At 45.0% G+C, this 27,383-nt stretch overlaps 17 non-coding genes and 1 pseudogene across 17 annotated transcripts; all 18 read right to left on the reverse strand.

The window, feature by feature from the left end:
- Window positions 1–622: 622 nt before the first annotated feature.
- Window positions 623–818, reverse strand: LOC141185616 (U2 spliceosomal RNA). Its single transcript, XR_012260260.1, has one exon. It is a non-coding gene; the product is annotated as a U2 spliceosomal RNA (small nuclear RNA).
- Window positions 819–5,701: 4,883 nt separating this feature from the next.
- LOC141186074 (U2 spliceosomal RNA) lies at window positions 5,702–5,794 on the reverse strand (annotated as a pseudogene).
- A 1,120-nt stretch (window positions 5,795–6,914) lies between these two features.
- LOC141186661 (U2 spliceosomal RNA) lies at window positions 6,915–7,105 on the reverse strand. Its single transcript, XR_012260918.1, has one exon. It is a non-coding gene; the product is annotated as a U2 spliceosomal RNA (small nuclear RNA).
- Window positions 7,106–8,225: 1,120 nt separating this feature from the next.
- LOC141185499 (U2 spliceosomal RNA) lies at window positions 8,226–8,416 on the reverse strand. The gene has a single exon (XR_012260156.1). It is a non-coding gene; the product is annotated as a U2 spliceosomal RNA (small nuclear RNA).
- A 1,121-nt stretch (window positions 8,417–9,537) lies between these two features.
- On the reverse strand, window positions 9,538–9,728 carry LOC141186662 (U2 spliceosomal RNA). Its single transcript, XR_012260919.1, has one exon. It is a non-coding gene; the product is annotated as a U2 spliceosomal RNA (small nuclear RNA).
- Window positions 9,729–10,847: 1,119 nt separating this feature from the next.
- Window positions 10,848–11,038, reverse strand: LOC141186663 (U2 spliceosomal RNA). Its single transcript, XR_012260920.1, has one exon. It is a non-coding gene; the product is annotated as a U2 spliceosomal RNA (small nuclear RNA).
- A 1,120-nt stretch (window positions 11,039–12,158) lies between these two features.
- Window positions 12,159–12,349, reverse strand: LOC141186664 (U2 spliceosomal RNA). Its single transcript, XR_012260921.1, has one exon. It is a non-coding gene; the product is annotated as a U2 spliceosomal RNA (small nuclear RNA).
- A 1,125-nt stretch (window positions 12,350–13,474) lies between these two features.
- Window positions 13,475–13,665, reverse strand: LOC141185367 (U2 spliceosomal RNA). Its single transcript, XR_012260036.1, has one exon. It is a non-coding gene; the product is annotated as a U2 spliceosomal RNA (small nuclear RNA).
- A 1,118-nt stretch (window positions 13,666–14,783) lies between these two features.
- LOC141186665 (U2 spliceosomal RNA) lies at window positions 14,784–14,974 on the reverse strand. The gene has a single exon (XR_012260922.1). It is a non-coding gene; the product is annotated as a U2 spliceosomal RNA (small nuclear RNA).
- A 1,121-nt stretch (window positions 14,975–16,095) lies between these two features.
- Window positions 16,096–16,286, reverse strand: LOC141184586 (U2 spliceosomal RNA). Its single transcript, XR_012259327.1, has one exon. It is a non-coding gene; the product is annotated as a U2 spliceosomal RNA (small nuclear RNA).
- Window positions 16,287–17,408: 1,122 nt separating this feature from the next.
- On the reverse strand, window positions 17,409–17,599 carry LOC141185509 (U2 spliceosomal RNA). The gene has a single exon (XR_012260165.1). It is a non-coding gene; the product is annotated as a U2 spliceosomal RNA (small nuclear RNA).
- A 1,120-nt stretch (window positions 17,600–18,719) lies between these two features.
- LOC141186667 (U2 spliceosomal RNA) lies at window positions 18,720–18,910 on the reverse strand. The gene has a single exon (XR_012260924.1). It is a non-coding gene; the product is annotated as a U2 spliceosomal RNA (small nuclear RNA).
- Window positions 18,911–20,031: 1,121 nt separating this feature from the next.
- Window positions 20,032–20,222, reverse strand: LOC141186668 (U2 spliceosomal RNA). The gene has a single exon (XR_012260925.1). It is a non-coding gene; the product is annotated as a U2 spliceosomal RNA (small nuclear RNA).
- Window positions 20,223–21,344: 1,122 nt separating this feature from the next.
- On the reverse strand, window positions 21,345–21,535 carry LOC141186670 (U2 spliceosomal RNA). Its single transcript, XR_012260926.1, has one exon. It is a non-coding gene; the product is annotated as a U2 spliceosomal RNA (small nuclear RNA).
- Window positions 21,536–22,655: 1,120 nt separating this feature from the next.
- Window positions 22,656–22,846, reverse strand: LOC141186671 (U2 spliceosomal RNA). The gene has a single exon (XR_012260927.1). It is a non-coding gene; the product is annotated as a U2 spliceosomal RNA (small nuclear RNA).
- A 1,121-nt stretch (window positions 22,847–23,967) lies between these two features.
- On the reverse strand, window positions 23,968–24,158 carry LOC141186672 (U2 spliceosomal RNA). The gene has a single exon (XR_012260928.1). It is a non-coding gene; the product is annotated as a U2 spliceosomal RNA (small nuclear RNA).
- A 1,120-nt stretch (window positions 24,159–25,278) lies between these two features.
- LOC141186673 (U2 spliceosomal RNA) lies at window positions 25,279–25,469 on the reverse strand. The gene has a single exon (XR_012260929.1). It is a non-coding gene; the product is annotated as a U2 spliceosomal RNA (small nuclear RNA).
- Window positions 25,470–26,594: 1,125 nt separating this feature from the next.
- Window positions 26,595–26,785, reverse strand: LOC141186674 (U2 spliceosomal RNA). The gene has a single exon (XR_012260930.1). It is a non-coding gene; the product is annotated as a U2 spliceosomal RNA (small nuclear RNA).
- Window positions 26,786–27,383: the final 598 nt, after the last annotated feature.

Here is a 27,383-nt window from a genome sequence, read left to right on the forward strand (position 1 = left end):
GACCGCCATAAGCAACAGTTTAAAAGAATGCCACAGACTAATCAACCAAACTTTTTGGGTTGGTTTCTCTTTTATAGTCTGCAGGCATTAAATGAAAGAAGTCAGTGTTCCAGCAGAGGGAGACAACGTTTCAGAAAAGGCATTGTAGCAAACCAAAAAAGAAATTTTAAGCGCAGCAGAGTAACCAGCTCACATACCTGTTAGCTCAGGTGAGTTTAAAAGGCTGCTGTTGATAACAAGGGCATTTGCTAAATAGATGGTGTGTGTGCAACAATATACTGAAAGGTCAATTATATTGTGCAGCTTATCTCACCACCTGTAGTTATTTAGGTGAAAGCTCCAAAATGCTTGCCTAATATGTCTGTTTATCCAAAAGGAAGTATAGAGGGAGAGCTAGATAGATAGCATTGCATTACATTACATTACATGGCAATGCAATGCACAGTTGCTGAAGTTGAACCAAAATGAGCTTGTCATCTGGCTTCTGCAACTTTTAACATGAAAAATCCAATGAGGAGAAGAAAAGCAAAGCCAAAGAGTCCATCCCAAAATCCGACAAACAAGCAAAATGAACAAAAAGCATTGAATTCAATTCTTTCTGATTTTAGAAACTGCATTAAAGAAGGGGTGCACCGGTCCTGGAGATACTGCAATACCAGGTCAATGCGTGGAGTGGACAGAGCAAGCTCTTTTTCCATCTCCCTGTTCTAAAAATCCATTTAATATATGGTCCCCAGATAGGGGACGTATCAGATATTAAACTGATAAGAACAGATACTGTTATGTTCTGCTACCAGAGCTAAGGAAAGAGAGGAGATCTGTCCCTACTATAGGACTCAGCTGAATCCCTACGATGTAACAGGGAACCTGATCCTGCGATCAGACCTGCTAAAGTCCTAATCTAGTCTGTACGAAGACCTATAGATGTGGGGAGGGAATCCCTACAAGTACTAAGGACTGGGAGGAATATGGGACACCTCCTAACAGAAATAGTAGCAGAAAGACGAACAAACAAAATAGATTGAACATAGAGGTCCGTAGACCAAGCAAACTAACAGAGTTAGATACAGAGCACAGGCTAGCTAGAAAGTAGAAATACAATGAAGTCCAGCAAAGCCAGAAGGGCGGAGCAGGATTAAATAGGCCAACAAGGTCATGTGACCAGCAAAGGAAAAAAAACCTAACAGCAAGGTTCTAACAGTACCCCCCCTTCTAAGAGGATCCTCCGGATCCGCTAGGACCAGGCTTATCAGGAAATCTCCTGTGAAACGCTCTGATAAGTCTGGACGCGGAAACATCATCTGACCTCACCCAAGAGTTATCCTCGGGTCCGAAACCTTTCCAGGCCACAAGATACTGCAAACTACCTCTATACCGTCTAGAGTCAAGGATGCGAGAAATTTCATATTCCCCGTCCTCCACCACCGGAGGAACAGAGGCAGAGGCGTCACCATCCGACACAACAGCTTTTTTTAACAGAGAGACATGAAAGACCGGATTAATTCTCCAGGAGGTAGGAACCTCCAACCTAACAGCAGATTGGTTGACAACCTGAAGCACCTTAAAGGGCCCTACAAACTTGGGACCCAATTTCTTAGAAGGAATCCTCAACCGCAGATTCCTAGAGGACAACCAAACCATGTCACCAACAGCGAACAAAACCTCCTGTCGTTTCCTATCAAAGTAGTCTTTAGATTTTCTGTTGGCCTCCTGAAGATTACCACGCACATCCGTCCAAACTCTTTCCAAATCACCGGAAAAATTCTCCTCCTCAGGCACGGCAGATCCCAACTTGGAGAACGACCCAAACGACGGATGTCTCCCAGAACAACAAAAAAGAGGCGAACAACCAGCAGAAGAAGATGTATGATTGTTCAGAGCAAATTCGGCAAGTGGCAGAAACTCAGACCACCCCTCTTGATTGTCTGCCACAAAACAACGCAAGAACTGCTCAACATCCTGGTTTTTCCTTTCTGTCTGGCCATTAGATTCAGGATGATATCCGGACGAAAACGACAAATGAATTCCCAACCTGTCACAAAAGGCACGCCAAAAACGAGCCACGAACTGAGGACCTCTATCAGAAACAATGTCAGTAGGAACGCCATGAAGTCTGACAATTTCCTTGACAAAGGCCTTAGCGAGAGTTTTAGCGCAGGGCAGTTTGACGAAGGGAACCAAGTGACACATCTTGCTAAAACGGTCCACGACCACCCAGATGACAGTAAAACCCTCAGAGGGGGGAAGGTCAGTTATAAAGTCCATAGCCAAATGTGTCCAAGGAGCACTGGGGACCTCCAAAGGACAAAGCAACCCCGCAGCAGGAGTATGTGAGGACTTAGATCTAGCACATATAGTACATTGGCGCACCCACTTAATGACTTCCTTCTGCCATCCAGGCCACCAAAAACTGCGACCCACCAGTCTCTTGGTCTCAGAGATTCCGGGATGACCTGCCAACCGAGATTCGTGACACTCAACAAACAAATCTCTCCTAAAGGTCCCAGGCACAAACAACCTCCCATGAGGAGTGTTAGATGGGGCATTCTCCTGAGCTTTAAGAATCTCATCTTCCAAAACGGAGTCTAAAGCAGCTATCACAACACCTTCTTGTAAAATGTTTTCCTCTTTCTCAGCACCGACTATGGGAGAAAAACTGCGAGACAAGGCATCCGCCTTAACATTCTTAGTACCAGGGATGTAAGTAACGGAGAAATTAAACCGCGAGAAAAACAGTGCCCACCTAGCCTGACGGGCATTCAGGCGCTTGGCAGCGTCAAGATATATCAGATTTTTATGATCCGTAAGAACCTGAACGGGAAATTCCGCACCTTCCAAGAAGTGGCGCCAGTGTTCAAATGCGAGTTTAATAGCCAATAATTCCCGATTACCAATATCGTAATTCAATTCAGTCTCCGAAAATTTTTTTGAAAGAAAAGCACAGGGATGTAATCCATCCCCGTTATCCTGAGACAATACTGCGCCAACCCCCACAGAGGAAGCATCAACCTCAACCAAAAACGGCCTAGTAACATCAGGCTGCATAAGGATGGGAGCAGAGGTGAACCTCTCCTTGAGATACACAAAAGCTTCAATGGCCTCAGAAGACCACTGAACCGCATCAGCACCTTTCCTGGTGAGATCAGTCAGAGGTTTGACAATACTAGAAAAAATTTTTATGAATTTTCTATAGTAATTGGCGAAACCCAAAAACCTCTGTATCGATTTCAAACCAATAGGCCTAGGCCATTCCTGCACAGCCTGAACCTTAACCGGATCCATCTCAAAACCTTTGCTGGAGATAATGTAGCCCAAAAAACTAATTCTCTGTACAGCGAACTCACATTTCTCCAGCTTAGCAAAAAGCGAATTGTCCATTAATAACTGTAATACCTCACGCACGCTCCGCCAATGAGACTCCAGATCTGGCGAATAAATCAAAATGTCATCCAAATACACAACCACATTTTTACCGATCAAAGGTCTAAGGATGTCATTAATCAGATTCTGAAAAAATGCAGGAGCATTAGTAAGACCAAAAGGCATAACCAGATTCTCAAAATGACCCACAGGAGTGTTAAAAGCAGTCTTCCATTCATCACCCTCCTTCATGCGCAACAGATTGTATGCCCCCTTAAGGTCAATTTTAGAGAACCACTTGGCCCCCAATAACTGGTTAAACAGATCAGGAATCAATGGCAGTGGGTAAGGATTGCGTACCGTAATTTTGTTAATCTCACGAAAATCCAGACAAGGACGTAAACCGCCGTCCTTTTTTTTTACAAAAAAAAATCCAACCGCCACAGGAGACTTAGAGGGCCTAATGTGACCGGCGGCCAAACTTGTCTGTATGTATTCCTCCAAAGCCTTCCTCTCAGGAATAGTAAGGTTAAATAAACGACTTTTAGGAAGAGTCGCTCCAGGGACAAATTCAATAGAACAATCATAGTCTCTATGGGGAGGCAAAACCTGCGATTCCTTCTCAGAAAAAACTCTCCAAAAATCCTGAATAGGAACAGGCAATTCTCCCCTATCCAAAGCTGCAATACGCCCGTTATAACACTTGTCATAACATTTATGGCTCCAGGATTTAATTTCACTGGTAGACCAATCCAATACAGGATTGTGAAATTTTAACCAGGGCAAACCCAATATTACTGGAGAAGGCAAGTTATTCAACACTACCAAATCCAATTTCTCATGGTGAACACCATTAATAGTGAGAGGAAATTCACTGACCTTGAGAGTAATATTCTTCAAAGGGGAGCCATCCACAGAAACCACAGCAATGGGGGATGATAAAGGTTCAGGTTTTAAATTGAGTTTTTCCACGAATCCCCCATCAATTACATTCAGTGTAGACCCGCAATCAACAAACACCCGAAATTCCATCAATTTTTCCTGAGCAATCGTGGAAGCAGCTAAAAATATACCCTTGGAATTTAAACATACAATACGGGCGTGACTGACCATTTTTTTTTCTTTCTTCATACGAAGCTCACAGCCTTTAATCAAATGACCAGATTTTCCGCAATAGTAACACAAGCCTTCCGAAAAACGACGGTCTTTTTCTTGAGAGCGAGGTTCCCCCGATCCAATCTCCATCGGTTCACCACTGTTAGTACACACATTATCATAACCAGAAACTGACATAGCAGAGGATTTGCTCTCATTAACCCTAGCACGCAGTCTTCTATCCACCCGTATAGCTAATTGCATAGCCTGTTGCAAATCCTCAGGTGTAGGATAAGCAATTAGCAGGTCTTTAACCCTTTCACTGAGCCCAGCAAGAAATAGACTTTTCAGAGCAGAATCGTTCCACCCTGTTTGAGTGGACCAACGACGAAAATGTGTACAATATTTTTCAACATTACCCGATCCTTGTTTTAGACGTCTCAACTCAGTCTCAGCTGATGCCACACGGTCAGGATCATCATATAATAGTCCTAAAGCAGAAAAAAAACTATCCACTGATCTGAAGCATGTATCACTAGGTTGCAAAGAAAAGGCCCACTCCTGAGGCTCTTTGCGCAAAAGTGACATTATGAACCCTACGCGCTGGGATTCATCCCCAGAGGACTTGGGTCTCAAACGAAAATACAATAAGCAAGCATTTTTAAATGAAAAAAATTCTCGGTGTTCACCAAAAAATAAATCCGGCAAACATACCTTAGGCTCCAAGAAATATGCTCCAGGACAGTTACTCACGTGCTGACGGAGCTCGGCCACTTCCAGAGAGAGTCCCTGCAGGTGTTTAGCCAAATCCTGAACCGACACCATGATGGAACAAAAAAAAAAATCTTTCCTTAGAGAATTTGCGGGCTGGACTTACTGTTATGTTCTGCTACCAGAGCTAAGGAAAGAGAGGAGATCTGTCCCTACTATAGGACTCAGCTGAATCCCTACGATGTAACAGGGAACCTGATCCTGCGATCAGACCTGCTAAAGTCCTAATCTAGTCTGTACGAAGACCTATAGATGTGGGGAGGGAATCCCTACAAGTACTAAGGACTGGGAGGAATATGGGACACCTCCTAACAGAAATAGTAGCAGAAAGACGAACAAACAAAATAGATTGAACATAGAGGTCCGTAGACCAAGCAAACTAACAGAGTTAGATACAGAGCACAGGCTAGCTAGAAAGTAGAAATACAATGAAGTCCAGCAAAGCCAGAAGGGCGGAGCAGGATTAAATAGGCCAACAAGGTCATGTGACCAGCAAAGGAAAAAAAACCTAACAGCAAGGTTCTAACAGATACTACACTTGATCTTAGCCAAAAGGCCGAGAAGCGATAACCAGAATTGGTTTCCGACTACGGTGCCACCCAAGGATTCTGAAAAGTCCATTTGTGGAGATGGCCACCTGGACTCCCGTTAAGAAGACATGCTGTCAACCTCTAGATCCCTCACATGCCTGCACTTTTCGGCTTGCTGCTGCTGCAATCCACGCGTTTTAGATCTGCATAACTCCACCTCTTTTAGCACAGTACCCTCAACCCCCGGCTGTTCCCACCCGCCTCAACACCGTTGGAAGGGAGGAGAACCAATTAAGGCGGGGGGGGGGTGGAACGAGCAGCTGTCTACCCTTAGCAGGAGGGTTGCTGATTAATTACCTCTCCTGCTGCTGCTGCTGCTGGCTGTCCAGCAGCAGACTGAAGGTGGCTGCTGCTGTGCGCAGGTATATAAAGGCTCAGAGCCTATTATGACACGCGCAGCCAGCGTTCCATTGCCACATTCCGTCTACTGCAGGCGGGATACCTGGATGGCTGAATGTCACTGAGAAGCTCACAGAGACCGCCATAAGCAACAGTTTAAAAGAATGCCACAGACTAATCAACCAAACTTTTTGGGTTGGTTTCTCTTTTATAGTCTGCAGGCATTAAATGAAAGAAGTCAGTGTTCCAGCAGAGGGAGACAACGTTTCAGAAAAGGCATTGTAGCAAACCAAAAAAGAAATTTTAAGCGCAGCAGAGTAACCAGCTCACATACCTGTTAGCTCAGTTGAGTTTAAAAGGCTGCTGTTGATAACAAGGGCATTTGCTAAATAGATGGTGTGTGTGCAACAATATACTGAAAGGTCAATTATATTGTGCAGCTTATCTCACCACCTGTAGTTATTTAGGTGAAAGCTCCAAAATGCTTGCCTAATATGTCTGTTTATCCAAAAGGAAGTATAGAGGGAGAGCTAGATAGATAGCATTGCATTACATTACATTACATGGCAATGCAATGCACAGTTGCTGAAGTTGAACCAAAATGAGCTTGTCATCTGGCTTCTGCAACTTTTAACATGAAAAATCCAATGAGGAGAAGAAAAGCAAAGCCAAAGAGTCCATCCCAAAATCCGACAAACAAGCAAAATGAACAAAAAGCATTGAATTCAATTCTTTCTGATTTTAGAAACTGCATTAAAGAAGGGGTGCACCGGTCCTGGAGATACTGCAATACCAGGTCAATGCGTGGAGTGGACAGAGCAAGCTCTTTTTCCATCTCCCTGTTCTAAAAATCCATTTAATATATGGTCCCCAGATAGGGGACGTATCAGATATTAAACTGATAAGAACAGATACTACACTTGATCTTAGCCAAAAGGCCGAGAAGCGATAACCAGAATTGGTTTCCGACTACGGTGCCACCCAAGGATTCTGAAAAGTCCATTTGTGGAGATGGCCACCTGGACTCCCGTTAAGAAGACATGCTGTCAACCTCTAGATCCCTCACATGCCTGCACTTTTCGGCTTGCTGCTGCTGCAATCCACGCGTTTTAGATCTGCATAACTCCACCTCTTTTAGCACAGTACCCTCAACCCCCGGCTGTTCCCACCCGCCTCAACACCGTTGGAAGGGAGGAGAACCAATTAAGGCGGGGGGGGTGTGGAACGAGCAGCTGTCTACCCTTAGCAGGAGGGTTGCTGATTAATTACCTCTCCTGCTGCTGCTGCTGCTGGCTGTCCAGCAGCAGACTGAAGGTGGCTGCTGCTGTGCGCAGGTATATAAAGGCTCAGAGCCTATTATGACACGCGCAGCCAGCGTTCCATTGCCACATTCCGTCTACTGCAGGCGGGATACCTGGATGGCTGAATGTCACTGAGAAGCTCACAGAGACCGCCATAAGCAACAGTTTAAAAGAATGCCACAGACTAATCAACCAAACTTTTTGGGTTGGTTTCTCTTTTATAGTCTGCAGGCATTAAATGAAAGAAGTCAGTGTTCCAGCAGAGGGAGACAACGTTTCAGAAAAGGCATTGTAGCAAACCAAAAAAGAAATTTTAAGCGCAGCAGAGTAACCAGCTCACATACCTGTTAGCTCAGGTGAGTTTAAAAGGCTGCTGTTGATAACAAGGGCATTTGCTAAATAGATGGTGTGTGTGCAACAATATACTGAAAGGTCAATTATATTGTGCAGCTTATCTCACCACCTGTAGTTATTTAGGTGAAAGCTCCAAAATGCTTGCCTAATATGTCTGTTTATCCAAAAGGAAGTATAGAGGGAGAGCTAGATAGATAGCATTGCATTACATTACATTACATGGCAATGCAATGCACAGTTGCTGAAGTTGAACCAAAATGAGCTTGTCATCTGGCTTCTGCAACTTTTAACATGAAAAATCCAATGAGGAGAAGAAAAGCAAAGCCAAAGAGTCCATCCCAAAATCCGACAAACAAGCAAAATGAACAAAAAGCATTGAATTCAATTCTTTCTGATTTTAGAAACTGCATTAAAGAAGGGGTGCACCGGTCCTGGAGATACTGCAATACGAGGTCAATGCGTGGAGTGAACAGAGCAAGCTCTTTTTCCATCTCCCTGTTCTAAAAATCCATTTAATATATGGTCCCCAGATAGGGGACGTATCAGATATTAAACTGATAAGAACAGATACTACACTTGATCTTAGCCAAAAGGCCGAGAAGCGATAACCAGAATTGGTTTCCGACTACGGTGCCACCCAAGGATTCTGAAAAGTCCATTTGTGGAGATGGCCACCTGGACTCCCGTTAAGAAGACATGCTGTCAACCTCTAGATCCCTCACATGCCTGCACTTTTCGGCTTGCTGCTGCTGCAATCCACGCGTTTTAGATCTGCATAACTCCACCTCTTTTAGCACAGTACCCTCAACCCCCGGCTGTTCCCACCCGCCTCAACACCGTTGGAAGGGAGGAGAACCAATTAAGGCGGGGGGGGGGGTGGAACGAGCAGCTGTCTACCCTTAGCAGGAGGGTTGCTGATTAATTACCTCTCCTGCTGCTGCTGCTGCTGGCTGTCCAGCAGCAGACTGAAGGTGGCTGCTGCTGTGCGCAGGTATATAAAGGCTCAGAGCCTATTATGACACGCGCAGCCAGCGTTCCATTGCCACATTCCGTCTACTGCAGGCGGGATACCTGGATGGCTGAATGTCACTGAGAAGCTCACAGAGACCGCCATAAGCAACAGTTTAAAAGAATGCCACAGACTAATCAACCAAACTTTTTGGGTTGGTTTCTCTTTTATAGTCTGCAGGCATTAAATGAAAGAAGTCAGTGTTCCAGCAGAGGGAGACAACGTTTCAGAAAAGGCATTGTAGCAAACCAAAAAAGAAATTTTAAGCGCAGCAGAGTAACCAGCTCACATACCTGTTAGCTCAGGTGAGTTTAAAAGGCTGCTGTTGATAACAAGGGCATTTGCTAAATAGATGCTGTGTGTGCAACAATATACTGAAAGGTCAATTATATTGTGCAGCTTATCTCACCACCTGTAGTTATTTAGGTGAAAGCTCCAAAATGCTTGCCTAATATGTCTGTTTATCCAAAAGGAAGTATAGAGGGAGAGCTAGATAGATAGCATTGCATTACATTACATTACATGGCAATGCAATGCACAGTTGCTGAAGTTGAACCAAAATGAGCTTGTCATCTGGCTTCTGCAACTTTTAACATGAAAAATCCAATGAGGAGAAGAAAAGCAAAGCCAAAGAGTCCATCCCAAAATCCGACAAACAAGCAAAATGAACAAAAAGCATTGAATTCAATTCTTTCTGATTTTAGAAACTGCATTAAAGAAGGGGTGCACCGGTCCTGGAGATACTGCAATACCAGGTCAATGCGTGGAGTGGACAGAGCAAGCTCTTTTTCCATCTCCCTGTTCTAAAAATCCATTTAATATATGGTCCCCAGATAGGGGACGTATCAGATATTAAACTGATAAGAACAGATACTACACTTGATCTTAGCCAAAAGGCCGAGAAGCGATAACCAGAATTGGTTTCCGACTACGGTGCCACCCAAGGATTCTGAAAAGTCCATTTGTGGAGATGGCCACCTGGACTCCCGTTAAGAAGACATGCTGTCAACCTCTAGATCCCTCACATGCCTGCACTTTTCGGCTTGCTGCTGCTGCAATCCACGCGTTTTAGATCTGCATAACTCCACCTCTTTTAGCACAGTACCCTCAACCCCCGGCTGTTCCCACCCGCCTCAACACCGTTGGAAGGGAGGAGAACCAATTAAGGCGGGGGGGGGTGGAACGAGCAGCTGTCTACCCTTAGCAGGAGGGTTGCTGATTAATTACCTCTCCTGCTGCTGCTGCTGCTGGCTGTCCAGCAGCAGACTGAAGGTGGCTGCTGCTGTGCGCAGGTATATAAAGGCTCAGAGCCTATTATGACACGCGCAGCCAGCGTTCCATTGCCACATTCCGTCTACTGCAGGCGGGATACCTGGATGGCTGAATGTCACTGAGAAGCTCACAGAGACCGCCATAAGCAACAGTTTAAAAGAATGCCACAGACTAATCAACCAAACTTTTTGGGTTGGTTTCTCTTTTATAGTCTGCAGGCATTAAATGAAAGAAGTCAGTGTTCCAGCAGAGGGAGACAACGTTTCAGAAAAGGCATTGTAGCAAACCAAAAAAGAAATTTTAAGCGCAGCAGAGTAACCAGCTCACATACCTGTTAGCTCAGGTGAGTTTAAAAGGCTGCTGTTGATAACAAGGGCATTTGCTAAATAGATGGTGTGTGTGCAACAATATACTGAAAGGTCAATTATATTGTGCAGCTTATCTCACCACCTGTAGTTATTTAGGTGAAAGCTCCAAAATGCTTGCCTAATATGTCTGTTTATCCAAAAGGAAGTATAGAGGGAGAGCTAGATAGATAGCATTGCATTACATTACATTACATGGCAATGCAATGCACAGTTGCTGAAGTTGAACCAAAATGAGCTTGTCATCTGGCTTCTGCAACTTTTAACATCAAAAATCCAATGAGGAGAAGAAAAGCAAAGCCAAAGAGTCCATCCCAAAATCCGACAAACAAGCAAAATTAACAAAAAGCATTGAATTCAATTCTTTCTGATTTTAGAAACTGCATTAAAGAAGGGGTGCACCGGTCCTGGAGATACTGCAATACCAGGTCAATGCGTGGAGTGGACAGAGCAAGCTCTTTTTCCATCTCCCTGTTCTAAAAATCCATTTAATATATGGTCCCCAGATAGGGGACGTATCAGATATTAAACTGATAAGAACAGATACTACACTTGATCTTAGCCAAAAGGCCGAGAAGCGATAACCAGAATTGGTTTCCGACTACGGTGCCACCCAAGGATTCTGAAAAGTCCATTTGTGGAGATGGCCACCTGGACTCCCGTTAAGAAGACATGCTGTCAACCTCTAGATCCCTCACATGCCTGCACTTTTCGGCTTGCTGCTGCTGCAATCCACGCGTTTTAGATCTGCATAACTCCACCTCTTTTAGCACAGTACCCTCAACCCCCGGCTGTTCCCACCCGCCTCATCACCGTTGGAAGGGAGGAGAACCAATTAAGGCGGGGGGGGAGTGGAACGAGCAGCTGTCTACCCTTAGCAGGAGGGTTGCTGATTAATTACCTCTCCTGCTGCTGCTGCTGCTGGCTGTCCAGCAGCAGACTGAAGGTGGCTGCTGCTGTGCGCAGGTATATAAAGGCTCAGAGCCTATTATGACACGCGCAGCCAGCGTTCCATTGCCACATTCCGTCTACTGCAGGCGGGATACCTGGATGGCTGAATGTCACTGAGAAGCTCACAGAGACCGCCATAAGCAACAGTTTAAAAGAATGCCACAGACTAATCAACCAAACTTTTTGGGTTGGTTTCTCTTTTATAGTCTGCAGGCATTAAATGAAAGAAGTCAGTGTTCCAGCAGAGGGAGACAACGTTTCAGAAAAGGCATTGTAGCAAACCAAAAAAGAAATTTTAAGCGCAGCAGAGTAACCAGCTCACATACCTGTTAGCTCAGGTGAGTTTAAAAGGCTGCTGTTGATAACAAGGGCATTTGCTAAATAGATGGTGTGTGTGCAACAATATACTGAAAGGTCAATTATATTGTGCAGCTTATCTCACCACCTGTAGTTATTTAGGTGAAAGCTCCAAAATGCTTGCCTAATATGTCTGTTTATCCAAAAGGAAGTATAGAGGGAGAGCTAGATAGATAGCATTGCATTACATTACATTACATGGCAATGCAATGCACAGTTGCTGAAGTTGAACCAAAATGAGCTTGTCATCTGGCTTCTGCAACTTTTAACATGAAAAATCCAATGAGGAGAAGAAAAGCAAAGCCAAAGAGTCCATCCCAAAATCCGACAAACAAGCCAAATGAACAAAAAGCATTGAATTCAATTCTTTCTGATTTTAGAAACTGCATTAAAGAAGGGGTGCACCGGTCCTGGAGATACTGCAATACCAGGTCAATGCGTGGAGTGGACAGAGCAAGCTCTTTTTCCATCTCCCTGTTCTAAAAATCCATTTAATATATGGTCCCCAGATAGGGGACGTATCAGATATTAAACTGATAAGAACAGATACTACACTTGATCTTAGCCAAAAGGCCGAGAAGCGATAACCAGAATTGGTTTCCGACTACGGTGCCACCCAAGGATTCTGAAAAGTCCATTTGTGGAGATGGCCACCTGGACTCCCGTTAAGAAGACATGCTGTCAACCTCTAGATCCCTCACATGCCTGCACTTTTCGGCTTGCTGCTGCTGCAATCCACGCGTTTTAGATCTGCATAACTCCACCTCTTTTAGCACAGTACCCTCAACCCCCGGCTGTTCCCACCCGCCTCAACACCGTTGGAAGGGAGGAGAACCAATTAAGGTGGGGGGGGGGGGGGGTGGAACGAGCAGCTGTCTACCCTTAGCAGGAGGGTTGCTGATTAATTACCTCTCCTGCTGCTGCTGCTGCTGGCTGTCCAGCAGCAGACTGAAGGTGGCTGCTGCTGTGCGCAGGTATATAAAGGCTCAGAGCCTATTATGACACGCGCAGCCAGCGTTCCATTGCCACATTCCGTCTACTGCAGGCGGGATACCTGGATGGCTGAATGTCACTGAGAAGCTCACAGAGACCGCCATAAGCAACAGTTTAAAAGAATGCCACAGACTAATCAACCAAACTTTTTGGGTTGGTTTCTCTTTTATAGTCTGCAGGCATTAAATGAAAGAAGTCAGTGTTCCAGCAGAGGGAGACAACGTTTCAGAAAAGGCATTGTAGCAAACCAAAAAAGAAATTTTAGGCGCAGCAGAGTAACCAGCTCACATACCTGTTAGCTCAGGTGAGTTTAAAAGGCTGCTGTTGATAACAAGGGCATTTGCTAAATAGATGGTGTGTGTGCAACAATATACTGAAAGGTCAATTATATTGTGCAGCTTATCTCACCACCTGTAGTTATTTAGGTGAAAGCTCCAAAATGCTTGCCTAATATGTCTGTTTATCCAAAAGGAAGTATAGAGGGAGAGCTAGATAGATAGCATTGCATTACATTACATTACATGGCAATGCAATGCACAGTTGCTGAAGTTGAACCAAAATGAGCTTGTCATCTGGCTTCTGCAACTTTTAACATGAAAAATCCAATGAGGAGAAGAAAAGCAAAGCCAAAGAGTCCATCCCAAAATCCGACAAACAAGCAAAATGAACAAAAAGCATTGAATTCAATTCTTTCTGATTTTAGAAACTGCATTAAAGAAGGGGTGCACCGGTCCTGGAGATACTGCAATACGAGGTCAATGCGTGGAGTGGACAGAGCAAGCTCTTTTTCCATCTCCCTGTTCTAAAAATCCATTTAATATATGGTCCCCAGATAGGGGACGTATCAGATATTAAACTGATAAGAACAGATACTACACTTGATCTTAGCCAAAAGGCCGAGAAGCGATAACCAGAATTGGTTTCCGACTACGGTGCCACCCAAGGATTCTGAAAAGTCCATTTGTGGAGATGGCCACCTGGACTCCCGTTAAGAAGACATGCTGTCAACCTCTAGATCCCTCACATGCCTGCACTTTTCGGCTTGCTGCTGCTGCAATCCACGCGTTTTAGATCTGCATAACTCCACCTCTTTTAGCACAGTACCCTCAACCCCCGGCTGTTCCCACCCGCCTCAACACCGTTGGAAGGGAGGAGAACCAATTAAGGCGGGGGGGGTGGAACGAGCAGCTGTCTACCCTTAGCAGGAGGGTTGCTGATTAATTACCTCTCCTGCTGCTGCTGCTGCTGGCTGTCCAGCAGCAGACTGAAGGTGGCTGCTGCTGTGCGCAGGTATATAAAGGCTCAGAGCCTATTATGACACGCGCAGCCAGCGTTCCATTGCCACATTCCGTCTACTGCAGGCGGGATACCTGAATGGCTGAATGTCACTGAGAAGCTCACAGAGACCGCCATAAGCAACAGTTTAAAAGAATGCCACAGACTAATCAACCAAACTTTTTGGGTTGGTTTCTCTTTTATAGTCTGCAGGCATTAAATGAAAGAAGTCAGTGTTCCAGCAGAGGGAGACAACGTTTCAGAAAAGGCATTGTAGCAAACCAAAAAAGAAATTTTAAGCGCAGCAGAGTAACCAGCTCACATACCTGTTAGCTCAGGTGAGTTTAAAAGGCTGCTGTTGATAACAAGGGCATTTGCTAAATAGATGGTGTGTGTGCAACAATATACTGAAAGTTCAATTATATTGTGCAGCTTATCTCACCACCTGTAGTTATTTAGGTGAAAGCTTCAAAATGCTTGCCTAATATGTCTGTTTATCCAAAAGGAAGTATAGAGGGAGAGCTACATAGATAGCATTGCATTACATTACATTACATGGCAATGCAATGCACAGTTGCTGAAGTTGAACCAAAATGAGCTTGTCATCTGGCTTCTGCAACTTTTAACATGAAAAATCCAATGAGGAGAAGAAAAGCAAAGCCAAAGAGTCCATCCCAAAATCCGACAAACAAGCAAAATGAACAAAAAGCATTGAATTCAATTCTTTCTGATTTTAGAAACTGCATTAAAGAAGGGGTGCACCGGTCCTGGAGATACTGCAATACCAGGTCAATGCGTGGAGTGGACAGAGCAAGCTCTTTTTCCATCTCCCTGTTCTAAAAATCCATTTAATATATGGTCCCCAGATAGGGGACGTATCAGATATTAAACTGATAAGAACAGATACTACACTTGATCTTAGCCAAAAGGCCGAGAAGCGATAACCAGAATTGGTTTCCGACTACGGTGCCACCCAAGGATTCTGAAAAGTCCATTTGTGGAGATGGCCACCTGGACTCCCGTTAAGAAGACATGCTGTCAACCTCTAGATCCCTCACATGCCTGCACTTTTCGGCTTGCTGCTGCTGCAATCCACGCGTTTTAGATCTGCATAACTCCACCTCTTTTAGCACAGTACCCTCAACCCCCGGCTGTTCCCACCCGCCTCATCACCGTTGGAAGGGAGGAGAACCAATTAAGGCGGGGGGGGGGGTGGAACGAGCAGCTGTCTACCCTTAGCAGGAGGGTTGCTGATTAATTACCTCTCCTGCTGCTGCTGCTGCTGGCTGTCCAGCAGCAGACTGAAGGTGGCTGCTGCTGTGCGCAGGTATATAAAGGCTCAGAGCCTATTATGACACGCGCAGCCAGCGTTCCATTGCCACATTCCGTCTACTGCAGGCGGGATACCTGGATGGCTGAATGTCACTGAGAAGCTCACAGAGACCGCCATAAGCAACAGTTTAAAAGAATGCCACAGACTAATCAACCAAACTTTTTGGGTTGGTTTCTCTTTTATAGTCTGCAGGCATTAAATGAAAGAAGTCAGTGTTCCAGCAGAGGGAGACAACGTTTCAGAAAAGGCATTGTAGCAAACCAAAAAAGAAATTTTAAGCGCAGCAGAGTAACCAGCTCACATACCTGTTAGCTCAGGTGAGTTTAAAAGGCTGCTGTTGATAACAAGGGCATTTGCTAAATAGATGGTGTGTGTGCAACAATATACTGAAAGGTCAATTATATTGTGCAGCTTATCTCACCACCTGTAGTTATTTAGGTGAAAGCTCCAAAATGCTTGCCTAATATGTCTGTTTATCCAAAAGGAAGTATAGAGGGAGAGCTAGATAGATAGCATTGCATTACATTACATTACATGGCAATGCAATGCACAGTTGCTGAAGTTGAACCAAAATGAGCTTGTCATCTGGCTTCTGCAACTTTTAACATGAAAAATCCAATGAGGAGAAGAAAAGCAAAGCCAAAGAGTCCATCCCAAAATCCGACAAACAAGCAAAATGAACAAAAAGCATTGAATTCAATTCTTTCTGATTTTAGAAACTGCATTAAAGAAGGGGTGCACCGGTCCTGGAGATACTGCAATACCAGGTCAATGCGTGGAGTGGACAGAGCAAGCTCTTTTTCCATCTCCCTGTTCTAAAAATCCATTTAATATATGGTCCCCAGATAGGAGACGTATCAGATATTAAACTGATAAGAACAGATACTACACTTGATCTTAGCCAAAAGGCCGAGAAGCGATAACCAGAATTGGTTTCCGACTACGGTGCCACCCAAGGATTCTGAAAAGTCCATTTGTGGAGATGGCCACCTGGACTCCCGTTAAGAAGACATGCTGTCAACCTCTAGATCCCTCACATGCCTGCACTTTTCGGCTTGCTGCTGCTGCAATCCACGCGTTTTAGATCTGCATAACTCCACCTCTTTTAGCACAGTACCCTCAACCCCCGGCTGTTCCCACCCGCCTCAACACTGTTGGAAGGGAGGAGAACCAATTAAGGCGGGGGTGGGGGGTGGAACGAGCAGCTGTCTACCCTTAGCAGGAGGGTTGCTGATTAATTACCTCTCCTGCTGCTGCTGCTGCTGGCTGTCCAGCAGCAGACTGAAGGTGGCTGCTGCTGTGCGCAGGTATATAAAGGCTCAGAGCCTATTATGACACGCGCAGCCAGCGTTCCATTGCCACATTCCGTCTACTGCAGGCGGGATACCTGGATGGCTGAATGTCACTGAGAAGCTCACAGAGACCGCCATAAGCAACAGTTTAAAAGAATGCCACAGACTAATCAACCAAACTTTTTGGGTTGGTTTCTCTTTTATAGTCTGCAGGCATTAAATGAAAGAAGTCAGTGTTCCAGCAGAGGGAGACAACGTTTCAGAAAAGGCATTGTAGCAAACCAAAAAAGAAATTTTAAGCGCAGCAGAGTAACCAGCTCACATACCTGTTAGCTCAGGTGAGTTTAAAAGGCTGCTGTTGATAACAAGGGCATTTGCTAAATAGATGGTGTGTGTGCAACAATATACTGAAAGGTCAATTATATTGTGCAGCTTATCTCACCACCTGTAGTTATTTAGGTGAAAGCTCCAAAATGCTTGCCTAATATGTCTGTTTATCCAAAAGGAAGTATAGAGGGAGAGCTAGATAGATAGCATTGCATTACATTACATTACATGGCAATGCAATGCACAGTTGCTGAAGTTGAACCAAAATGAGCTTGTCATCTGGCTTCTGCAACTTTTAACATGAAAAATCCAATGAGGAGAAGAAAAGCAAAGCCAAAGAGTCCATCCCAAAATCCGACAAACAAGCAAAATGAACAAAAAGCATTGAATTCAATTCTTTCTGATTTTAGAAACTGCATTAAAGAAGGGGTGCACCGGTCCTGGAGATACTGCAATACCAGGTCAATGCGTGGAGTGGACAGAGCAAGCTCTTTTTCCATCTCCCTGTTCTAAAAATCCATTTAATATATGGTCCCCAGATAGGGGACGTATCAGATATTAAACTGATAAGAACAGATACTACACTTGATCTTAGCCAAAAGGATGAGAAGCGATAACCAGAATTGGTTTCCGACTACGGTGCCACCCAAGGATTCTGAAAAGTCCATTTGTGGAGATGGCCACCTGGACTCCCGTTAAGAAGACATGCTGTCAACCTCTAGATCCCTCACATGCCTGCACTTTTCGGCTTGCTGCTGCTGCAATCCACGCGTTTTAGATCTGCATAACTCCACCTCTTTTAGCACAGTACCCTCAACCCCCGGCTGTTCCCACCCGCCTCAACACCGTTGGAAGGGAGGAGAACCAATTAAGGCGGGGGGGGTGTGGAACGAGCAGCTGTCTACCCTTAGCAGGAGGGTTGCTGATTAATTACCTCTCCTGCTGCTGCTGCTGCTGGCTGTCCAGCAGCAGACTGAAGGTGGCTGCTGCTGTGCGCAGGTATATAAAGGCTCAGAGCCTATTATGACACGCGCAGCCAGCGTTCCATTGCCACATTCCGTCTACTGCAGGCGGGATACCTGGATGGCTGAATGTCACTGAGAAGCTCACAGAGACCGCCATAAGCAACAGTTTAAAAGAATGCCACAGACTAATCAACCAAACTTTTTGGGTTGGTTTCTCTTTTATAGTCTGCAGGCATTAAATGAAAGAAGTCAGTGTTCCAGCAGAGGGAGACAACGTTTCAGAAAAGGCATTGTAGCAAACCAAAAAAGAAATTTTAAGCGCAGCAGAGTAACCAGCTCACATACCTGTTAGCTCAGGTGAGTTTAAAAGGCTGCTGTTGATAACAAGGGCATTTGCTAAATAGATGGTGTGTGTGCAACAATATACTGAAAGGTCAATTATATTGTGCAGCTTATCTCACCACCTGTAGTTATTTAGGTGAAAGCTCCAAAATGCTTGCCTAATATGTCTGTTTATCCAAAAGGAAGTATAGAGGGAGAGCTAGATAGATAGCATTGCATTACATTACATTACATGGCAATGCAATGCACAGTTGCTGAAGTTGAACCAAAATGAGCTTGTCATCTGGCTTCTGCAACTTTTAACATGAAAAATCCAATGAGGAGAAGAAAAGCAAAGCCAAAGAGTCCATCCCAAAATCCGACAAACAAGCAAAATGAACAAAAAGCATTGAATTCAATTCTTTCTGATTTTAGAAACTGCATTAAAGAAGGGGTGCACCGGTCCTGGAGATACTGCAATACCAGGTCAATGCGTGGAGTGGACAGAGCAAGCTCTTTTTCCATCTCCCTGTTCTAAAAATCCATTTAATATATGGTCCCCAGATAGGGGACGTATCAGATATTAAACTGATAAGAACAGATACTACACTTGATCTTAGCCAAAAGGCCGAGAAGCGATAACCAGAATTGGTTTCCGACTACGGTGCCACCCAAGGATTCTGAAAAGTCCATTTGTGGAGATGGCCACCTGGACTCCCGTTAAGAAGACATGCTGTCAACCTCTAGATCCCTCACATGCCTGCACTTTTCGGCTTGCTGCTGCTGCAATCCACGCGTTTTAGATCTGCATAACTCCACCTCTTTTAGCACAGTACCCTCAACCCCCGGCTGTTCCCACCCGCCTCAACACCGTTGGAAGGGAGGAGAACCAATTAAGGCGGGGGGGGGGGTGGAACGAGCAGCTGTCTACCCTTAGCAGGAGGGTTGCTGATTAATTACCTCTCCTGCTGCTGCTGCTGCTGGCTGTCCAGCAGCAGACTGAAGGTGGCTGCTGCTGTGCGCAGGTATATAAAGGCTCAGAGCCTATTATGACACGCGCAGCCAGCGTTCCATTGCCACATTCCGTCTACTGCAGGCGGGATACCTGGATGGCTGAATGTCACTGAGAAGCTCACAGAGACCGCCATAAGCAACAGTTTAAAAGAATGCCACAGACTAATCAACCAAACTTTTTGGGTTGGTTTCTCTTTTATAGTCTGCAGGCATTAAATGAAAGAAGTCAGTGTTCCAGCAGAGGGAGACAACGTTTCAGAAAAGGCATTGTAGCAAACCAAAAAAGAAATTTTAAGCGCAGCAGAGTAACCAGCTCACATACCTGTTAGCTCAGGTGAGTTTAAAAGGCTGCTGTTGATAACAAGGGCATTTGCTAAATAGATGGTGTGTGTGCAACAATATACTGAAAGGTCAATTATATTGTGCAGCTTATCTCACCACCTGTAGTTATTTAGGTGAAAGCTCCAAAATGCTTGCCTAATATGTCTGTTTATCCAAAAGGAAGTATAGAGGGAGAGCTAGATAGATAGCATTGCATTACATTACATTACATGGCAATGCAATGCACAGTTGCTGAAGTTGAACCAAAATGAGCTTGTCATCTGGCTTCTGCAACTTTTAACATGAAAAATCCAATGAGGAGAAGAAAAGCAAAGCCAAAGAGTCCATCCCAAAATCCGACAAACAAGCAAAATGAACAAAAAGCATTGAATTCAATTCTTTCTGATTTTAGAAACTGCATTAAAGAAGGGGTGCACCGGTCCTGGAGATACTGCAATACCAGGTCAATGCGTGGAGTGGACAGAGCAAGCTCTTTTTCCATCTCCCTGTTCTAAAAATCCATTTAATATATGGTCCCCAGATAGGGGACGTATCAGATATTAAACTGATAAGAACAGATACTACACTTGATCTTAGCCAAAAGGCCGAGAAGCGATAACCAGAATTGGTTTCCGACTACGGTGCCACCCAAGGATTCTGAAAAGTCCATTTGTGGAGATGGCCACCTGGACTCCCGTTAAGAAGACATGCTGTCAACCTCTAGATCCCTCACATGCCTGCACTTTTCGGCTTGCTGCTGCTGCAATCCACGCGTTTTAGATCTGCATAACTCCACCTCTTTTAGCACAGTACCCTCAACCCCCGGCTGTTCCCACCCGCCTCAACACCGTTGGAAGGGAGGAGAACCAATTAAGGTGGGGGGGGGGGGTGGAACGAGCAGCTGTCTACCCTTAGCAGGAGGGTTGCTGATTAATTACCTCTCCTGCTGCTGCTGCTGCTGGCTGTCCAGCAGCAGACTGAAGGTGGCTGCTGCTGTGCGCAGGTATATAAAGGCTCAGAGCCTATTATGACACGCGCAGCCAGCGTTCCATTGTCACATTCCGTCTACTGCAGGCGGGATACCTGGATGGCTGAATGTCACTGAGAAGCTCACAGAGACCGCCATAAGCAACAGTTTAAAAGAATGCCACAGACTAATCAACCAAACTTTTTGGGTTGGTTTCTCTTTTATAGTCTGCAGGCATTAAATGAAAGAAGTCAGTGTTCCAGCAGAGGGAGACAACGTTTCAGAAAAGGCATTGTAGCAAACCAAAAAAGAAATTTTAGGCGCAGCAGAGTAACCAGCTCACATACCTGTTAGCTCAGGTGAGTTTAAAAGGCTGCTGTTGATAACAAGGGCATTTGCTAAATAGATGGTGTGTGTGCAACAATATACTGAAAGGTCAATTATATTGTGCAGCTTATCTCACCACCTGTAGTTATTTAGGTGAAAGCTCCAAAATGCTTGCCTAATATGTCTGTTTATCCAAAAGGAAGTATAGAGGGAGAGCTAGATAGATAGCATTGCATTACATTACATTACATGGCAATGCAATGCACAGTTGCTGAAGTTGAACCAAAATGAGCTTGTCATCTGGCTTCTGCAACTTTTAACATGAAAAATCCAATGAGGAGAAGAAAAGCAAAGCCAAAGAGTCCATCCCAAAATCCGACAAACAAGCAAAATGAACAAAAAGCATTGAATTCAATTCTTTCTGATTTTAGAAACTGCATTAAAGAAGGGGTGCACCGGTCCTGGAGATACTGCAATACCAGGTCAATGCGTGGAGTGGACAGAGCAAGCTCTTTTTCCATCTCCCTGTTCTAAAAATCCATTTAATATATGGTCCCCAGATAGGGGACGTATCAGATATTAAACTGATAAGAACAGATACTACACTTGATCTTAGCCAAAAGGCCGAGAAGCGATAACCAGAATTGGTTTCCGACTACGGTGCCACCCAAGGATTCTGAAAAGTCCATTTGTGGAGATGGCCACCTGGACTCCCGTTAAGAAGACATGCTGTCAACCTCTAGATCCCTCACATGCCTGCACTTTTCGGCTTGCTGCTGCTGCAATCCACGCGTTTTAGATCTGCATAACTCCACCTCTTTTAGCACAGTACCCTCAACCCCCGGCTGTTCCCACCCGCCTCATCACCGTTGGAAGGGAGGAGAACCAATTAAGGCGGGGGGGGGGTGGAACGAGCAGCTGTCTACCCTTAGCAGGAGGGTTGCTGATTAATTACCTCTCCTGCTGCTGCTGCTGCTGGCTGTCCAGCAGCAGACTGAAGGTGGCTGCTGCTGTGCGCAGGTATATAAAGGCTCAGAGCCTATTATGACACGCGCAGCCAGCGTTCCATTGCCACATTCCGTCTACTGCAGGCGGGATACCTGGATGGCTGAATGTCACTGAGAAGCTCACAGAGACCGCCATAAGCAACAGTTTAAAAGAATGCCACAGACTAATCAACCAAACTTTTTGGGTTGGTTTCTCTTTTATAGTCTGCAGGCATTAAATGAAAGAAGTCAGTGTTCCAGCAGAGGGAGACAACGTTTCAGAAAAGGCATTGTAGCAAACCAAAAAAGAAATTTTAAGCGCAGCAGAGTAACCAGCTCACATACCTGTTAGCTCAGGTGAGTTTAAAAGGCTGCTGTTGATAACAAGGGCATTTGCTAAATAGATGGTGTGTGTGCAACAATATACTGAAAGGTCAATTATATTGTGCAGCTTATCTCACCACCTGTAGTTATTTAGGTGAAAGCTCCAAAATGCTTGCCTAATATGTCTGTTTATCCAAAAGGAAGTATAGAGGGAGAGCTAGATAGATAGCATTGCATTACATTACATTACATGGCAATGCAATGCACAGTTGCTGAAGTTGAACCAAAATGAGCTTGTCATCTGGCTTCTGCAACTTTTAACATGAAAAATCCAATGAGGAGAAGAAAAGCAAAGCCAAAGAGTCCATCCCAAAATCCGACAAACAAGCAAAATTAATAAAAAGCATTGAATTCAATTCTTTCTGATTTTAGAAACTGCATTAAAGAAGGGGTGCACCGGTCCTGGAGATACTGCAATACCAGGTCAATGCGTGGAGTGGACAGAGCAAGCTCTTTTTCCATCTCCCTGTTCTAAAAATCCATTTAATATATGGTCCCCAGATAGGGGACGTATCAGATATTAAACTGATAAGAACAGATACTACACTTGATCTTAGCCAAAAGGCCGAGAAGCGATAACCAGAATTGGTTTCCGACTACGGTGCCACCCAAGGATTCTGAAAAGTCCATTTGTGGAGATGGCCACCTGGACTCCCGTTAAGAAGACATGCTGTCAACCTCTAGATCCCTCACATGCCTGCACTTTTCGGCTTGCTGCTGCTGCAATCCACGCGTTTTAGATCTGCATAACTCCACCTCTTTTAGCACAGTACCCTCAACCCCCGGCTGTTCCCACCCGCCTCAACACCGTTGGAAGGGAGGAGAACCAATTAAGGTGGGGGGGGGGGTGGAACGAGCAGCTGTCTACCCTTAGCAGGAGGGTTGCTGATTAATTACCTCTCCTGCTGCTGCTGCTGCTGGCTGTCCAGCAGCAGACTGAAGGTGGCTGCTGCTGTGCGCAGGTATATAAAGGCTCAGAGCCTATTATGACACGCGCAGCCAGCGTTCCATTGCCACATTCCGTCTACTGCAGGCGGGATACCTGGATGGCTGAATGTCACTGAGAAGCTCACAGAGACCGCCATAAGCAACAGTTTAAAAGAATGCCACAGACTAATCAACCAAAGTTTTTGGGTTGGTTTCTCTTTTATAGTCTGCAGGCATTAAATGAAAGAAGTCAGTGTTCCAGCAGAGGGAGACAACGTTTCAGAAAAGGCATTGTAGCAAACCAAAAAAGAAATTTTAGGCGCAGCAGAGTAACCAGCTCACATACCTGTTAGCTCAGGTGAGTTTAAAAGGCTGCTGTTGATAACAAGGGCATTTGCTAAATAGATGGTGTGTGTGCAACAATATACTGAAAGGTCAATTATATTGTGCAGCTTATCTCACCACCTGTAGTTATTTAGGTGAAAGCTCCAAAATGCTTGCCTAATATGTCTGTTTATCCAAAAGGAAGTATAGAGGGAGAGCTAGATAGATAGCATTGCATTACATTACATTACATGGCAATGCAATGCACAGTTGCTGAAGTTGAACCAAAATGAGCTTGTCATCTGGCTTCTGCAACTTTTAACATGAAAAATCCAATGAGGAGAAGAAAAGCAAAGCCAAAGAGTCCATCCCAAAATCCGACAAACAAGCAAAATGAACAAAAAGCATTGAATTCAATTCTTTCTGATTTTAGAAACTGCATTAAAGAAGGGGTGCACCGGTCCTGGAGATACTGCAATACCAGGTCAATGCGTGGAGTGGACAGAGCAAGCTCTTTTTCCATCTCCCTGTTCTAAAAATCCATTTAATATATGGTCCCCAGATAGGGGACGTATCAGATATTAAACTGATAAGAACAGATACTACACTTGATCTTAGCCAAAAGGCCGAGAAGCGATAACCAGAATTGGTTTCCGACTACGGTGCCACCCAAGGATTCTGAAAAGTCCATTTGTGGAGATGGCCACCTGGACTCCCGTTAAGAAGACATGCTGTCAATCTCTAGATCCCTCACATGCCTGCACTTTTCGGCTTGCTGCTGCTGCAATCCACGCGTTTTAGATCTGCATAACTCCACCTCTTTTAGCACAGTACCCTCAACCCCCGGCTGTTCCCACCCGCCTCAACACCGTTGGAAGGGAGGAGAACCAATTAAGGCGGGGGGGGGGTGGAACGAGCAGCTGTCTACCCTTAGCAGGAGGGTTGCTGATTAATTACCTCTCCTGCTGCTGCTGCTGCTGGCTGTCCAGCAGCAGACTGAAGGTGGCTGCTGCTGTGCGCAGGTATATAAAGGCTCAGAGCCTATTATGACACGCGCAGCCAGCGTTCCATTGCCACATTCCGTCTACTGCAGGCGGGATACCTGGATGGCTGAATGTCACTGAGAAGCTCACAGAGACCGCCATAAGCAACAGTTTAAAAGAATGCCACAGACTAATCAACCAAACTTTTTGGGTTGGTTTCTCTTTTATAGTCTGCAGGCATTAAATGAAAGAAGTCAGTGTTCCAGCAGAGGGAGACAACGTTTCAGAAAAGGCATTGTAGCAAACCAAAAAAGAAATTTTAAGCGCAGCAGAGTAACCAGCTCACATACCTGTTAGCTCAGGTGAGTTTAAAAGGCTGCTGTTGATAACAAGGGCATTTGCTAAATAGATGGTGTGTGTGCAACAATATACTGAAAGGTCAATTATATTGTGCAGCTTATCTCACCACCTGTAGTTATTTAGGTGAAAGCTCCAAAATGCTTGCCTAATATGTCTGTTTATCCAAAAGGAAGTATAGAGGGAGAGCTAGATAGATAGCATTGCATTACATTACATTACATGGCAATGCAATGCACAGTTGCTGAAGTTGAACCAAAATGAGCTTGTCATCTGGCTTCTGCAACTTTTAACATGAAAAATCCAATGAGGAGAAGAAAAGCAAAGCCAAAGAGTCCATCCCAAAATCCGACAAACAAGCAAAATGAACAAAAAGCATTGAATTCAATTCTTTCTGATTTTAGAAACTGCATTAAAGAAGGGGTGCACCGGTCCTGGAGATACTGCAATACCAGGTCAATGCGTGGAGTGGACAGAGCAAGCTCTTTTTCCATCTCCCTGTTCTAAAAATCCATTTAATATATGGTCCCCAGATAGGGGACGTATCAGATATTAAACTGATAAGAACAGATACTACACTTGATCTTAGCCAAAAGGCCGAGAAGCGATAACCAGAATTGGTTTCCGACTACGGTGCCACCCAAGGATTCTGAAAAGTCCATTTGTGGAGATGGCCACCTGGACTCCCGTTAAGAAGACATGCTGTCAACCTCTAGATCCCTCACATGCCTGCACTTTTCGGCTTGCTGCTGCTGCAATCCACGCGTTTTAGATCTGCATAACTCCACCTCTTTTAGCACAGTACCCTCAACCCCCGGCTGTTCCCACCCGCCTCAACACCGTTGGAAGGGAGGAGAACCAATTAAGGCGGGGGGGGGGGGGGGTGGAACGAGCATCTGTCTACCCTTAGCAGGAGGGTTGCTGATTAATTACCTCTCCTGCTGCTGCTGCTGCTGGCTGTCCAGCAGCAGACTGAAGGTGGCTGCTGCTGTGCGCAGGTATATAAAGGCTCAGAGCCTATTATGACACGCGCAGCCAGCGTTCCATTGCCACATTCCGTCTACTGCAGGCGGGATACCTGGATGGCTGAATGTCACTGAGAAGCTCACAGAGACCGCCATAAGCAACAGTTTAAAAGAATGCCACAGACTAATCAACCAAACTTTTTGGGTTGGTTTCTCTTTTATAGTCTGCAGGCATTAAATGAAAGAAGTCAGTGTTCCAGCAGAGGGAGACAACGTTTCAGAAAAGGCATTGTAGCAAACCAAAAAAGAAATTTTAAGCGCAGCAGAGTAACCAGCTCACATACCTGTTAGCTCAGGTGAGTTTAAAAGGCTGCTGTTGATAACAAGGGCATTTGCTAAATAGATGGTGTGTGTGCAACAATATACTGAAAGGTCAATTATATTGTGCAGCTTATCTCACCACCTGTAGTTATTTAGGTGAAAGCTCCAAAATGCTTGCCTAATATGTCTGTTTATCCAAAAGGAAGTATAGAGGGAGAGCTAGATAGATAGCATTGCATTACATTACATTACATGGCAATGCAATGCACAGTTGCTGAAGTTGAACCAAAATGAGCTTGTCATCTGGCTTCTGCAACTTTTAACATGAAAAATCCAATGAGGAGAAGAAAAGCAAAGCCAAAGAGTCCATCCCAAAATCCGACAAACAAGCAAAATGAACAAAAAGCATTGAATTCAATTCTTTCTGATTTTAGAAACTGCATTAAAGAAGGGGTGCACCGGTCCTGGAGATACTGCAATACCAGGTCAATGCGTGGAGTGGACAGAGCAAGCTCTTTTTCCATCTCCCTGTTCTAAAAATCCATTTAATATATGGTCCCCAGATAGGGGACGTATCAGATATTAAACTGATAAGAACAGATACTACACTTGATCTTAGCCAAAAGGCCGAGAAGCGATAACCAGAATTGGTTTCCGACTACGGTGCCACCCAAGGATTCTGAAAAGTCCATTTGTGGAGATGGCCACCTGGACTCCCGTTAAGAAGACATGCTGTCAACCTCTAGATCCCTCACATGCCTGCACTTTTCGGCTTGCTGCTGCTGCAATCCACGCGTTTTAGATCTGCATAACTCCACCTCTTTTAGCACAGTACCCTCAACCCCCGGCTGTTCCCACCCGCCTCAACACCGTTGGAAGGGAGGAGAACCAATTAAGGCGGGGGGGGGGGGTGGAACGAGCATCTGTCTACCCTTAGCAGGAGGGTTGCTGATTAATTACCTCTCCTGCTGCTGCTGCTGCTGGCTGTCCAGCAGCAGACTGAAGGTGGCTGCTGCTGTGCGCAGGTATATAAAGGCTCAGAGCCTATTATGACACGCGCAGCCAGCGTTCCATTGCCACATTCCGTCTACTGCAGGCGGGATACCTGGATGGCTGAATGTCACTGAGAAGCTCACAGAGACCGCCATAAGCAACAGTTTAAAAGAATGCCACAGACTAATCAACCAAACTTTTTGGGTTGGTTTCTCTTTTATAGTCTGCAGGCATTAAATGAAAG

Source organism: Phyllobates terribilis, unplaced genomic scaffold (genome assembly GCF_046119375.1).
Source record: "Phyllobates terribilis strain yellow unplaced genomic scaffold, ASM4611937v1 Scaffold_40__1_contigs__length_11209783, whole genome shotgun sequence".
Classification (NCBI taxonomy): domain Eukaryota; kingdom Metazoa; phylum Chordata; class Amphibia; order Anura; family Dendrobatidae; genus Phyllobates; species Phyllobates terribilis.